Source organism: Triturus cristatus, chromosome 2_1 (assembly GCF_964204655.1).
Source record: "Triturus cristatus chromosome 2_1, aTriCri1.1, whole genome shotgun sequence".
Classification (NCBI taxonomy): domain Eukaryota; kingdom Metazoa; phylum Chordata; class Amphibia; order Caudata; family Salamandridae; genus Triturus; species Triturus cristatus.
In genome coordinates this window covers 1189340123-1189355952 of record NC_140581.1, presented here as the reverse complement: position 1 = coordinate 1189355952, position 15830 = coordinate 1189340123, and the positions used below count along the sequence as shown (strand labels likewise).

The 15830-nt window shown below is 47.4% G+C and overlaps 1 protein-coding gene across 2 annotated transcripts in view; it reads right to left on the bottom strand.

The window, feature by feature from the left end:
- The window catches only part of HOPX (HOP homeobox), a 245833-nt gene extending 243301 nt beyond the window's left edge, over positions 1 to 2532 (bottom strand). Inside the window, exon 1 of one of the 2 annotated variants that reach the window (XM_085636633.1) lies at positions 2367 to 2532. The gene's annotated coding sequence lies outside the window, so the exon portion shown is untranslated. The remainder of the gene's footprint in view (positions 1 to 2366) is intronic. The other variant, XM_085636632.1, reaches the window with a different exon arrangement.
- Between the last annotated feature and the right edge of the window lie 13298 nt (positions 2533 to 15830).

Here is a 15830-nt window from a genome sequence, read left to right as displayed (position 1 = left end):
AGCACACCTTTTCCAATGCCTTTCTGCATGGGCATGGCTCATTTGCTGCATTTGTTCTTTGTGAAAAGCTTGGATTGTTACTGTCCCAATTACTTCAGTGATGTTACATTGTTTGCAGTACCCCTACTTTGAAAACTGTTCCAGCACCACTGGCTTGGCTACAGAGACACTTCACTTGGATGGTGTGTGTTTTGCATATTTTGCTTAATTTCCAGCTTTCTTTCATTTGTCAGCCTTAGTTTTACAAAAGTGCCTTTAAGATTGCATGGGTCAGTGCTTTGAAACTTGTCTTGGCACCTCATTGGCTCGAAAGTCCCCTTGGGACACGGGCCAAGCCAGAGACAGACATTTGGAAGATGCCATGGTCAAGCCTGGTTTGTAGTGGCCACTGATGCCTGCAACACTCCCTCTGCAGCTGCCGTGCAGGCCCCGCCACACCACACAGCTGCCCCCCCCCCCCCCCCCCTGCAAAAACTGTCCTGAGAACAACCAGTAGATATGCCTGATGGTGAGAGAGGAAAAAAGCAAGAAGCGACGCCTGAGCATCTTTATACAGACCCGAGAGGGTTAGGGTTGGAAAATAAGGGCCTAATTTGAGCCGGTGGTTGCCGGTGGGGTCCACCGCAGGTTCTTTTGGGCACGGGTACTTAGTTTAACTATTCAGACATTGACCAAGAGCAAGAGAGAGAAAAACAAACACTGGAGAAACAAGGGGTAAGAAAAAGACAGAACACCGTCACAAATGGAGAAAGCCGGCAACTGCAAGAGTGAGATAAAGGGGCAGGGAGTGTCTGGTAATGGATGGAAGAAGCACGAGGTGTATTGAAGTCTACGCATTCTGCGCCGCAACTTTTAATTACACCGGCCATAGGGTTCTGATCAGAGCTAAAATTAAGAACTGTGGGTACGGTATGTTTGAGTTACAGGGGAGGTGTCTCTATGTGGCTATTGTCAATACTGCATAGTATAATCTAATGTTACAAGTCAGAGAGGCCAAGGTCACTTGTTTCTTGCAGAACCCGACAACACGTGTTTTTGCTTTCTATTTTTATGTTGTCTCTGAAGTGCTCCCCTCTCCACTGGAGGACTGTCGCTGATATGTAAAGGAGAGCTTTCCCAGGAATCCGAGTGTAACCGTTAGATTATTTTTACGCGCTACCAAATTGTGCTTTACGATGCCTCGTGAGCTTGTCAAATACACTGCCTGGATTCCAGAGGCCGAGCATGATGTCAGGGGCAGGGAACGCTGCACGGCCCTGCATCGCTTCCCTGCCCCTCACACCCCTGTCAGCAGGGTGTAAACCGTTCAGCTAGCAAGAACTGTTTACAAATAAAACGGAGTTTCAAAATGTAGGTATTATAAGTGTTGGGGCACAAAATGTTGCTCAGAGGCCGGCAGCTAGCACTATCCAATGTAGGGGTGACGAATACCAAGGCTGCCTAGTTTCGATTCCACATCAAGCCTCTTCATCCACCATAGACACTCCCTGCTACATCTCCTTTTCAATGTGTTAACGTATTTCTTTTCTCCTTTTTCCCCTTTTGTGCCTTTTCCACTCGCTTGCTCTGGGTCAAAGTTTGAGGTGGAAAATAAGTGCCGGTCCCCATAAATGAGTGTCTGCGGGCCTTACCTACATCCACCGGCTCAAATTAAGCACCGATCTAGCCCAATCCTGGCCCTTTTCTGATTTTGCATTTTATGCGGAAAATGTGTCCCTCTTTGTAATGAGCAACTCGCCCACGACACTTTAGAATTGAGCCATCAAAACGCAGCCATACGTCGTTGAGCAGAAAACAGGCCACCTAAGAACGACTGGAATAATACATATACATGTCAGTCAAATTGTGATATTAGCATCTTCTCGAGGGACCTCTGCATTGGCCGAGATCATGTTTCCTTTTTGTGCACAGGTCTCGCTGACAGCTTAAAACGAACATTGCACACTCATTCCATAGGTGGGAGTCCATTCGCTTTCAGAAACAACAATAGCCTCGCTGACATCCTTTGACATAAGCGCCGCGGGAGGTGGGGGGCGGGTTACAAGTGACGTTGGTCTCTCCCTGATGCACAGGTGGGTATTAATGGTTAGATGCCTCCTTTCCCTGCACGCCGTTGGTGCCGCAGAGCTCAGGTGCGCAGCCTTATGCAGCCTGGGATCGCTCTGTCCTGGCAGGGACAGTGAGTCGCGCCGCTCGAGAGAAGCGGTCGCCTCCTGTTTACACCAGGAACCCGGCTCCCTCGGCCACTAAACAGCGGCTCACCTTTGGCGTCGCTAGGCAGCCAGTAGCAGCGCTGCAAGGTTTTCACCAGCCACCCCGCCCCTCTGCCCAGGTGCCCTCTGCCTGCCTCTGCCCTGTGTACTCACGGTGCTTCGGGCGCTGCCGACTGATTCGGTTTGCAGTGAAGGTCCAAACAGTCAACGGCGGGTCATGTGATGGGAAAGTGCTCGCCCAGCAGTGTTTAAATAGCCGTCTAGTACTGGCGCTGCCGCCTCTGCTGTCACCGTGCACTGTATGCTCCTAATGCGAGAGGCACAGAGGGCGAGACAAGAAAACAATGACCTGAAAAACCGGCCCTGCTGCTGCCGGCGCAGGGTGATACCACAACAATACAGTCCGCATCCCGCACGCCCGCTCGCATCACCAGCCTTACAACAAACAGAACATTGTAGTGCAAAAGCCACGCACCAGGACTCCGCATTAATAGAGACACTGGTCACGGCGGTTCTCAGTAGGCACGATTCTCGCAGTGGAGTAAAGAGGGGCACCGGGGCAATGTATGGAGGTGCCCAGGATCACACATCACTATAGTGAAGGAAAATAATGAATCTGGGGTTGTGCCCTGTATACACGGAAACAAAACTTTACCAAAACACCTATTTCCTCCAAAGGGAAAGGCTTATTTCTTCCTCAGAGGGCTTTTTGCATCTTTGCTAACTCCACACCACCACCACCAAGCTTCACAACTCTGCCCTGCCTTTGCCACACGTAGCTCCGTGGAATTCTCTGCTACTGGGTCTATTTCAGCCACCACTCCCTGCGTGCTTGCTTTCTTATTTGTGTTTTCGCCGGTGATGAATAGGCACTGTCACTACAAAGAGGGGGGCAACGGTCAAATGCAATACATTGACCGGATGACCGGACTCCCCAGATGAATACTTCATTTCCGATTGTGAAAGGCTCTTGTAGATGGGCAACATTGCCTCACTTTAAGGCAGAGGTCTTCAAACTTTTTTACTCTGAGCCCCCCCTAAGCAAAATGTTTTGAGGTCAGGCCCCCCTCCAAAACTTCTTGACAAGGATTGGGGGAGCGGGAGGGACATGGCTGCGTGCATGGAGACGGGCTTATGAGATGGTTTCAGAAATACTTTTTCTATAGCTTATGAACTGCATCAAATATGAGACTTATAAAACAGCAAATGCATCAAACAAAAACAGATATCCCAAACAAACTGCTCCCCATAATTGGGGTGTTGTGAGCCCCTCACACTCTTTGACCCCAATGCAACTATACCTGCTGCATTAATGATAACTGCAGTCCTGAGTAGCAGGCTATCTCCTTTGCCTTTTTTACCTCTTCCCCTCCATGATGGATCATCACCTCTGTCCTAATGCTTGAAAAAACAATACGCTCTGATGCCCCTTTTTTTAAAGGTAGACAGTCATAATTGTGATGCAGTGGGCCCCCCAAATCCCTGGGCCCCAGTCCTGCTGCATCTGCTCCTTTATGATAACCAGCAGTGGCCACTTACACACTTGGCAGCAGTACCAGCTTCACTGATGAATGTCCCTTTTAAAAAAACAAAAACACTTATATTGTCCACTTCTTTGGGGTATCTCGCTGAAGAAGCTGTCTCAGACCATTTGTAAACATAAAAATGAGTCTGCATACAGTGCTCCCTATTCTGGGCCTTCTCTTTGACAATATCTATGAATCTCGCTCCTTTCCTCTGTCTCCTAGACCATTACTGTGAGGCCCCCAGGGATTTAGAGGATTAGTGCTCTGCATCTGAATGAAACACTGCTGGCCTTCTACCTGCTACCCCACGGACTCAGCTTTCACAAAAAAACTGCCCCTGAATGGTTAATACTGACTTTGAGATGCCTCTGCCTGAAATTGAAGTGCGGGTGGTAGTGCAGAAAGTTAAAAAAGAAACCATGGAATTATGAGTTTCTGCAGCAGCGTTTTCCACATAATTATCAGTGTATTGCATTTGCTACATAATCTGCAGATTTCAACAAAAAAAACTTGATTCTAGCTCAAACAGAACAAAAGTTACTTAAAGCGTGACAAAGTGTTCCGGAGCAGTGGAAGGCCCTTTGCAAAGATTGACTGGTAATCTTGTGGTTGCTTACTGCTGTATTTGGGTGCTACACTGGTACTAATGAGGTGAAATATTTCCCCTGACAGTGTTACCGTGAGTTAAAATGACAAAATAATGAAGTAATGCTAACCACAAAATGTGGCGCATTGTGCCGCATAATTTACCTTTTCTTGCTGCATAATTTAGTCAAACCTGCCGCATAATGTTGTCCTCTTCTGCTGAATAATTCCAGTGGATCTGCTTAAAGCTTTATGGTGGCAAAGATCTATTCTTTTTAAGATGTAATGTAAAGGAGTTATCAGCTGGGATCTTGATTAGTGGAGACACTTACAAAAATGTCTGCATTTGATGCAGTTTGATTACTTATTACTAAAAAGTATGTTTTGTAAGAACTTTTTTTATCTCAATCACTGCATCATGTTGCCGCTGCCTAGCATAGAGTATGTAAACACTGTTTTAAATTAATGACTTGCATATTCACAGTGCTTTCTGCCACAGGCTGGGACCTCATAGCACTATATACAGGGCCATTGGAATTATGCGGCAGGAGAAGACCAAATTATGCAGCATGGTTGACTAAATTCTGCAGCAAACAAAGGCAAATTATGCTGCATATTTTGTGATAGCATTACTGCACTATTTTGCTATTTTTACACTTGTTAACATTGTCCAGGCCTTTATTGCCCCTCATAAGTACCACATTAACACCCACATATAGCAGTAAGCAACAGAAAGGTGACTAGTCAACATTTAGAACGGGCCTTCCACTGTGAGGTAACATGTGTTGCTGCATTTTCCAATCTGCAAATTATACAGCAGATGATGGATTGTGTGGCAACTGCGGGAAAACCATAACTATGCGCTGTGAGTGCAGGGTGAGAATGAGGAGTGAGTTGTCTGAATGCAGGGTGAATTCCCAGACACTTGAAGTTAATCAGCATGTTATTGACGGGCGTAGGGTTTCAGATATAAGTTAAACTATTGCTACTATGGAATTAAATCAGGGAATCGAGGGTGAAGGAAATAAATAATGTGCTGATCCTGCAACAAACTTCCAGTCTTATGATTAGGGTTGCCAGCTCATTATTTTGATGTTGCAGACGATACAAAAATAAACAGTCACCTAAAGCCCTATTTTCAGCACTTATCTGTGCATACTTCGAAAAGCAAATATAAAGCACTTTTAAATGTGTTCTAGGGCTGCCTGAATGTTTCATGACTGAAAATAAAAGGAACAGACAGAAAGTCAAATTACAAATGAATACATACTTTTTTATTTAAGACCCTATTTAGTGTCAAAGCAAGGTCTTTGCAGGCTCTTTAAACATACATGGCTGGCATTTTTTCTATTGGCAACCCTGTTTTATATTCATTTTCATGAAATGCATTTTCACACTACAGCAGTATATGTAAAATACAAATGTAAGCAGGTTCCAAAGGTATGCAAATGGTCTTTAAAGACCTGTGAAAAACCGGGGCGTGCTGGAGTCTTAATAAGACTCCAGACACTGCCCAGCCGAGCCCCAAGCAGCACACTCACTGACCTCTGGCCCCATGGCACTCTGAGGGCTTCGGAGTAAATGAAGACAGCATGGAAATGCAGCAAATAAACATCGCTGCACTTCCAGGCGTCTTCATTTACATGTGCTTGCAGAGGCCTTCGCGCCCCCCTGGGAACCCATCCACGCCCCCCCCAGGGGGGCGCGCCCCACAGTTTGAAGAACTGTGCTTTTAGGCGTGCGTGTTGGTAGTGGCCGCGCTCCAGCCCAGGATGGACGTCTTGCCGATTGTTAATTTAACTCCGGGCATGTTTCGCTTCAGATGGAAAATGCAATAGAAAGGATTCCGAGAGGAGGGCGGGGCGAGCCTGGTGCTGTTTAGCCGCCTTTACGATGAAGAGCTCCCTTACCTCAACTTTCACAGAGCTTTTTACTTAAAGAGGCACGCAGCAGCGGGAGAACTTAGAAACCTCCCTCGCCGGTTAGCTTGAGGGCGGTGAGGTCATCCGGCCCCTGGAGCAATTTTTTCAGGTCACCTTAAAGCTTCAGAATGTTGCTTATGTGTCCCCTCTACTTTGATTAGAGATTCACAAGTCTCCAGAGTAAGCTCATAGATAACACTGTAAAACATTAGGCGACAGAAATATGAAATACGGACCACGTGTCTCAAGAGAAGCAATCCAAGTTGCAGAGAGAAAAAAAGAGGAAACTGTAGTGAATTAGACATTATGCGGGCTAGGACCTCGCGGTTCTAGGCTGACTCTAAACAGGAATTACGTAGTCTGCTGGGAGGTGTTAAGGTGTGGGTATGAAAGTTATGACGCAATGCACGCAGAGTATGTTCATACATTGAAGAATATAGACTTCTGTTACAGAGCTCTGTGTGTGTTCATTTGCATGGTCCTGGGCTGGGGAAGTGTAAAGAAGTACAGAGGCAGAGTAATGCTGGATATAGAGTTGCTTATTCTAAGCTTCATGTTCAGAAACGTCCTATCCACCAGGGCACCCAACAACAACTGACTGAGACTAGGCAACAGATAACCAGCATTATACATTCTAGGGTTACATTAATAGATGTTACACATGGAAGAAGCTTGCAGATGCTCAGCAGCATTGAAGCAATACCACTCACACACCTTTCCCCCAAACCTGAAATAAAGAATGTCAACACAAGAAACAAGAAGAGAAAAGAAAGCTTCTGTGTTACAAACATAACAAGGCATTTAATTAAAAACAAAGTCACGTAGATTCTCAGGAGCTCTACATGTGCGAAGACTCCCTGTGTAGAGGAGAGACAACCTTGGAGGGAAGAGAAGGTTCATTTTGGTCAGAGAAGGTATTAGGACATCTAGGGGTAATCTCATGCATGGGGGTAATCCTACTCAAATTCCAAATGTGCACATCATTCAACTTCACAGCATTGCGAAACAATTTGGTCAGCATAAAGGGAGAAGAGAACTTAGCGCCAGTAGACTTCTGTGGAAGATGTACCTTCACATGGTCACCCACACGTACAATCATGCGATAGACAGCATGTCTGGCATCAAAGTTTGTTTTTCTGTTGGCAGACTTGCGATCTTGGAGAGCTCTCCATTGGGAATGAGCTCTCCATTGGGAATCCTTGCGATCCACAATGTCGGCACCTTTCCCTCTCATGCAAGACTGGAACATGCAAATGTTCGGGGTGCGGCCTCTGAATAATTCAAAGGGGATCTTTCCAGTGGTAGAGTGAGGAATTAAGCAGTAAACAATAACTCTTTCAAGCATTCCGGACTTCCAGGCCCTGCCCTGTTCTTTAGCCAGTTGAATTGATTCCTTAAGGACTCATTTGAACCTCTCCACCATTCCCTTGCACTCAGGATGGTAGAGAGAACAACACTTGTACTTGATTCCCTTCATGGCCAAAACCTCCTCCATCTCTCTTGACACGAGTTGAACACCGTTGTCGGTCAAGAGAGATTCTGGAAGGCCTTCCCTGCAGAAAATGTCTTCCAAAAATTTAGTAATGTTTCTAGTCTCAATGCTCTGTGTCACCTTGACTTCGGGCCATCTAGAGAACATATCAATTAACACGAGGACGTAGAATTGTCCCGTTTTACTGGAGACAGGCCCCAAGAAATCGAAGGCTACATGTTGCCAACATCATGTGGGTGGTTCTCGTATAACCATGGGTTGTGCCCCAGTCTTGTAAACCTTATCGCATGCATTGCACTCTATACAGTCTCTTATTCGTTCCACAAGAATATCAATGCCCGGCCACCAGAAATGTAGATGAACCCTTTCCTTAGTTTTGGAAATGCTCTGGTGCCCCTGGTGAGCCAAGTGGACAATGTTTGCTCTAACTGCAAAGCAATCCGCCACCCACTGAGAGCTCATCCCGAACGTTCCAGAACTTCCGGGCACTTTCGTTCAAAGTCTTGATACCGGTCCCACCCTCAGACACTAATCTGCACACCTCATTCATGTCCACATCATTCTTCATGGCGTCTTTCCATTCTGCCTCGGAAACTACTCCTTCTACAATCGCGCACACCTTGAAATCATCAAATTCCCAGGAATCATCGGGAACTTGACCACACTGTTTGGGTACTAAGCGAGAGAGACAGTCGGCAAACTTGTTATCCACCCCAGGTATGCACTTCACTACAAAGTCAAAATCTTGTAGGGCTATCACCCATTTACATATCCTGGACGAGACGACATCTAGACCCTTCTTACAGAATACATCCTTTAACGGCTTGAGATCTGAATGGACAACAAATGGGCTACCCCAGGGAATTTAAAAAAATTTCTTGATGGCCCAGAAGATACACAGAGCTTCTTTCTCTATTACCGAATATTGAAGTTTTGGGCCAACAAGCGTCCTGTGGAGGAACAAGATGGTCACTTCTTTGCCGTCTCTCACTTGTTTAAGGACGGGGCCCAAACCCTTAGAACTGGCATCGGTGATTAGAACAGATCTCGAAGAAGTGTCAAAGCTCTGAAGGGAAGGAGCCGAACTTAGAGCTTTTTTGATATCTTCAAACTCCAACTGGCACTGGGGAGACCATGAAAACTTCACACCCTTTTTTAAGAGGGATCTTAAAATAAATGTTCGGCATGCGAACTATGGCACAAATTTATTGTAGTATTCCGCCATTCCTAAAAAAGTGACTAGTTCATCTCTGCTTTGCGGAACGGGGAGCTCTTCAATGGTCCTCACAAGGCGATCTCTAGGTTTGACTCTACCCTCAGTCAAGCAGTGACCCAGGTAATCGATTTCAGAGAGGTTGAACTTGCATTTGTTCTCACGTAAAGTTAAGCCTCTCGCACCAAATCGTTCAAAAACGACCCTACGTTCCCGATGATTTGTGGGAAATTGATGACTTCAAGCTGTGCGAGATTGTGGAAGGAGTAGTTTCTGAGGCAGAATGGAAAGACGCCATGAAGAATGATGTGGACATGAATGAGGTGTGCAGATTGGTGTCTGAGGGTTGGACCGGTATCAAGACTTTGAACGAAAGTATCCCATCCTCGTCATCAGTGTGAAGAAGTATGGAGGCAGAGTGATGCTGGATATAGAGTTGTTTATTCTAAGCTTCATGTACACAAACGTCCTATCCACCGGGGCACCCAACAGCAACTGACTTAGAGCACTAGGCAACAGATAACCAGCATTCTACATTCTAGGGTTATATTAATAGATGTTACACATGGAAGAAGCTTGCAGATGCTAAGCAACAAATGAAGCACTACCACAGGAAGACACTGTAACTGACAACGAGTAGGGTATACCTGCTCCAAAGAAACAAGGCTGCACTCCCTGAGAGATTGCAAAGGAACAGCAAACTGCTTGTGCGTGCTATGTATGCCTCAAATCAATGCAAAGCAGTCTGCGATTGGCATATGTGAAGTCAAAGCCCCACTCCAGCCCATGCACAGCCATCGAAGAAGTTGAAGGCCCTGCAGAGGAGCACATTCGAAAAGCCCGACAGAACCTGCTGGTAAGGCTGAAAGAAGAGAGTGCACCGCACCATAACACAGAGCCACTGTCCATACAAAGGAAACACTAAAGGCAGTGATGACCAAGTATTAAAACAGAAACAAACGTACCGGCACAAGCAAGTGAAGTGTTATACAAACTCAAAATCAGACAAGATGACTGGGCCCAATCCACGGGGGTGTTGTGTGGAGAGGTTGCCAGTCCTGGTTTGTGCGAAGAACGCTGCCTGAACAGCACGTGCTCTCAACGGTGACAGAAGGGAGTGCACAGTAACATGCAGCTACATTCCTGAAGCCACCACCACCGTTTGACACAGCAAAAAAACACATCAACGCCAGGTGAACTGCATGGATCGAAACGTTTGATGACTTCATAGATGCGCTAGAAGAAGAAGAAGATGATGATAAGAGAGTCATTCAATAATTGAAAAACCTTGCTGGTGATGGAGTGATAGAAATGCTAAACAAAGTCTCACAAACTGATACAATATCGTACCAAAGTATAAAAGAAGTATTGAAAGCCAAGTTCAATCCAATGCCAAATGCTGACTATGAAAGGTACATCTTCAACAAGGCACGACAAGAGGCTGGTGAAACGATGGATGAGTTTGTTGAGAGACTTGATGCAGTTCAAACACTGCAAGTTCTGTGACTTTAATGATGAAGAAGCCATGCATCTTAGAGTCATTGATGGCTGTCTTTCAGATTCCTTCAGGAGACGCATGTTGAGAAAGAAACTCAGGTTAGAGGAAATGCTAATGGCTTCAAGGGCAGAAGAATGAATAGATTGGCAAGCTACCTATATGGAAGCAGGAACAGCGCATAATGAATCAGCGCTTATCATGAAAAGCAAGCATAAGCACAAAATAGATACACTCAAGTCAACATCTCCAAAGGAGAAAAAGTTATGCTTCTGATGTGGGTTTTCATTTCCCCATGAAGGTAAATGTCCAGTCATAGAACAGATATGCAAAGTGGCTTTCACTTTAGAAATTCAATTTGTTATCTGGTAAAAACAATGGCAAGCTTGAATCCAACCGCTGCACACCAATGTGAGAAGTTGGGCTGGCATTTGCTGTCCACTAGATATAGGGGACACCTTGCACCAGTCCAATTCGACTCTTAAGGTGATAGGTTAAAAGACAACCTTTAAAGAAAGCTATCCTAGTGGTAGCTGTGGAGAGCAGCCTTCAGGCTAAGTCTTGAAGGAGTGTTAAGCTTATTGTTCTACCATGGATAACCTCTTGAATGACCAAATGAAAGAGTAGCCCACACAGGTATATATTCAAAATATATGTATTTATTCTAAGAACAAATCCCACTAGTCTCTTGTGAGGCTGGAGGTAAAGATACAATTCAATAAAGCATTTAAACAACAATAAATAGCACTGGAATCACAGGGCCCCAGGGGGGAACCAACCATATATTAAAAAAGTGGTATAAGAACCACGACAGTTCTGCAGACAGTGCCTAGGGCACTTAGGATCGCTGGCCCCTTACGAAACCACCCAAGGTAGTGAGGAAGGGGACCCACGGGAGACGGGTGCAGTGTTTAAACTACAGTCGGGATCCCTATTAAACCATATGGGAAATGTCGCGTTTGGAAATTACAATAATCTGGTTACTTCTAGCAGGAGTTCAAGTTCAGGAGCTTAGAGTTAAACTTTTGGAGGGCCCACACTCACGACAGTACCGAGGTACCACTGTTACCTGCCCCAGGGAAGCCGGGTCCATAGGTCGTTTTTGATGTCGGGTCGCGATCTTGTTTTCAATGGAAAAAGGTGAAGAACTGCTGCTGGCGTGAAGCGTCGTTGATGTCGTGCAAATTGAAGATGTAGATCTTGAAGGAAAGGACCTGAAAGCAGAGGGGACAGAGTCTTGGTCACTAGCCAGTGACCAGGGAGCTCAGGAGAAAGAGCCCTTCAATGTCGGGTGCTTCCAGGTTGAAGACGGGTAACTTGGATCAGCAGCCACGGGGTCCAGGAGGCTTCAAGGAAGGCCAGCTTCTGGAGGGCGACTGTCCCACGAAGGATGACGGCCGCTGCGGTGTTAGTGTCCGGATTGGATCCACTAAACCTTGGCAACCGCAACCCATGCAAGGATCACGAAACAGCTACAATGCAGACCCACAAGGTCTCCAGTGAGGAGACGGTAGAGCAGGCCTGGAGCAACCAGGGGAGCCCTTTGAAGTAAAGATTGGCCTCCGCTAGGGCCCACCAGTCGAGAGACAAGGGACCGCGGGAGGCAGCAATTTTGAGTGCGTAAAGATGAGCCCACGGGTCGCCGGAGCGGGCTGGAGCATCGTCCTTTGGCACAAGTAATGCTGAGAGGTTGGCTCAATGATGGGCCAAAGTACAACTTCCCCATTGGTCGGGGTTGTGTGCTGTGCAAGAGGTAGCCGGTGTCCTGGGGTATTGGGGATCTCGGCACCCACGGGGTCCACGGTGCTGAGCTTTGCTGTTCACACTCACTGGCCTCTGGGATGCTTGAAAACCCACCTCAGGGTAGGTAGAAGTCTTCGATGTCCGTAGGAGCAGCGGAGTTCCAACCGGGTCACTTGCAGTGTTTCAGGTGCCTGCCAAGCAGGGGGGTAACTCCTTTACTCCAAGGGAGATTTCTTCATTCAGCTGTGCAGCAGCTCGTCAAAGGTTCAAGTCTTTGAAGTCCAAGATTAATCTGAGGCTCTGGGGACCCTGCACCCACCTTTATCCAGAGATTAGGGGAGTGTCTGAATCAGAGCCCACCAATGAGAGTTCAGGCGGGAAAGGGTGGCTACACCCTCTCCCCTTTGTGTGTTTTCCTGCCTGGGCAGGGGACAGGATGCCCCTGAACCGGTTCGAGGCGGTGTATGCAGAAGTAGGCACTGGAGAAACCTACGTGAAAGTTGGAAAGACATCCTATGGTGCACCCACCCAGTTCCAATCCACATAGTCTGTCTGGGGAGGTGGGAACACCTCCCTGCAACAAGATCCCTATTGTCCAGCTGCCGTGGCTGGAGTTCTGCCCAGCAACAGGCAGCCAGAGTCGTGTGGGTGGCGGGTAGCATCCATTTTGTACTACGTGTACACTTTTAAATTGGTGTCTAAAATCTGCCGCTTTTACCATATCACCCCTCTAGCAGGGGGGAATCATGCCCTCACTCTCATGGCTGGATTGGGGGTATGATTCCACGATGTTTGACACCAAACATGACATGGTTCTGTGCAGCCACTCTCAAGTTATCACGCTATCGCGATTACTTATAATGCGGTTAAGAGTATATGGTATGGCTGCACTACAAACAACCCAGCAATAGTTTTAACGAAGGTTGCAGAGGGGCCCTACTCAGGAAGGGGTTCCCCCTCACACATATCTCAGCACCCTGCCTTGTAGGATTAGCAAGGTCTGCCTTAGGGGTGACCTATGAGGATATATGTGTTGTATTAACTGGGATACAGGATACCTATACCTCTGTAAGGGTTGCAAGCACCACCTTACCCAGACTACAGTAGTAGTCTGGTGGTGTGAGTTTGTATGGCTGTCCCAGGGGTGGCACAATAAGTGCTGCAGCCCCTGGTAGGCCTCTGAGGGTCTCATGCCCTGGGTACCAAGGGTGTCATCTACAAGGGGCTAATAGGGTGTCCTCAGTATTCAATTGGTATGTACCTAGGGTACTCACATCAGTTTAGAGAGGAAGCAGATAGGCTGGGGTCCTGGATAGCAGGGCCACAGCCTGGCTAGAGTCTGAAAACAGTCAAAACATCAGCAAAAAGTTGGGGGCAACTATGCAGTTGATGCCACTCTCCTACACAAAGGCTACAGGAAAGAAAACCACTTCATGACGGTCTGCAAAACAAAAGAGAAACCAAATGCGTCACAGTGAGAAGAGAAAATGGACGCCAGAAAGTTCCAGAAGCATTCTGGCCATGCCCTCAAGGCCAAAAGGCAACATCAGAGACAACTAGTAGAAACCAAGTACAGGCGATCATCATTAAGTTAATCATTTTATAGGTTCTTCAACATCATGATTAAGCGCTAGCGAAGAAGACAAATGTGCGATGATGACACTGACTAAGGGACAACATGCACATGTAGGATTAGCTGCTTGCAAAGAAGATCAAAAATCAAAGAAGAATGACCAAACAAACCAATGAAACTCATTTTCACACTGTCCTAAGATTACATTAAAGGTGAATGGTTGCCCCAAACCTTCTTCATAGACAGTGGTGCATTAACATCATGCCAGTTGAAAAGTTCAACAGCCGATCTCATGTGCCATGCCTTCCTCCGTCAAACACAAAGGTATACATGTGGGTTACTTCTAAACCGTTACAGAGTCAAGGGTCATTTACAGCAACCTTGTGACATAAAACAATGTCAGTGCAAGCGGCAACTTTTGTCCTTCAGGAGAGTTCATCTAGTGCACAGATACTCATAGTACGGCCCGGCAAGCCTTCCTTGGCGTGCCGCGGACCTTGCAGACATCGTAACTGTGTTTTATTTTTATTTTTTAAAGAGTTTTAGAAAACACCGCCGGTTGCAGCAGCGTTGACTCCAAGAGACTCTGCTCTATAGTGGCCGGGCAATTCCAGCGATAGTCAGAGTGGAGATGCAGGGGCGCTAAGAAGAGGTGAAATACAACAAAGCCTCATTAACAAGTAAATGGTCTTTTAAAGACATGTGAAGTACTCAGGTGCGGCTGTGTGTGTGCCCAGGAAGCTGTCTCAGCCCGGGCTGCCACACACGCGGGGTGAGGTGACAGAGGGTAACAGAGGACAGCAGGGTGTGAGAGCCAGGTGAGGTGACGCAGGGCAGCAGGGAGTGAGAGCCGGGTGAGGTGACGGAGGGCAGCAGGGAGTGAGAGCCGGGTGAGATGGCAGAGGGTGACAGAGGGCAGCAGGGAGTGAGAGCCGGGTGAGGTGACAAAGGGCAGCAGGGACTGAGAGCCGAGTGAGGTGATAGAGGGCAGCAGGGACTGAGAGCGGGGTGAGGTGACAGAGGGCAGCAGGGAGTGAGAGCCGGGTGAGTTGACAGAGGGTTGCAGGGAGTGAGGGTCGGGTGAGGTGACAGAGGGCAGTAGGGAGTGAAAGCCAGGTGAGGTGTGCGTTAAGAGCCTGTGATGTGATGTTTCCCTCCAGCCTGTATTCAGGGGGTTGAGACAAGGCCAGGGAGCTCAGGTCTGGTCTCCGCTCTCGCAGCACAGCGCACAAATGCTCGTCGCCAGGTTGGCGCTATATATAATTGATGCATGCATACCTACACGGACGGGTGACTGGCACCAAAGGGGGGCTTTGATCTGACAGCTCGGGGGTGAGAGTTAGAATTAAAGCCAGCGACAGATGTGACCTCAGGCCCACTGGTGGGACACTAACCCTGCGAAACAGCAAATTCAGAGAGAAAACAAGCTGGCTTTTACATTACACAGGGAGAGGGGAGAGTGGGGGGGCTGTCTCTGGGCTGGTGACGGGGACGTGTAGACACAGTATGTGTGCACTGCCCGAGGCACAGAGACAGAGACAGATAGAGACAAAAACAGAGACAGATAGAGACAGAGATAGACCGAGACAGACAGAGACAGGGACAGAGTGACAGATAGAGACAGAGACAGATAGAGACATATCGAGACAGAGACAGATAGAGGTAGAGACAGAGGCAGAGACAGATAGAGACAGGGGCAGACAGAGCTAGATAGAGGCAGAGACAGGGACAGACTGGCAGAGACAGATAGAGGTAGAGACAGACAGTGATAGAGACAGAGAGAGAGGGAGAGAGAGACAGAGCTAGAGCAGGGACAGATAGAGGCAGGGACAGATAGAGGCAGAGACAGACAGAGATAGAGACAGAGACAGACAGAGATAGAGACAGAGACAGACAGAGGGACAGACAGATAGAGACAGAGAGACGGAGAGGGAGACAGAGGGAGAGAGAGTGAGTGAGAGGGAGGGAGAGGGAGGGAGACAAAGAGAGAGGGAGACAGAGGTAGACAGAGAGAGGGGGACAGAGAGAGAGGGAGACAGAGGGAGGGAGACAGAGGGAGGCAGAGTAC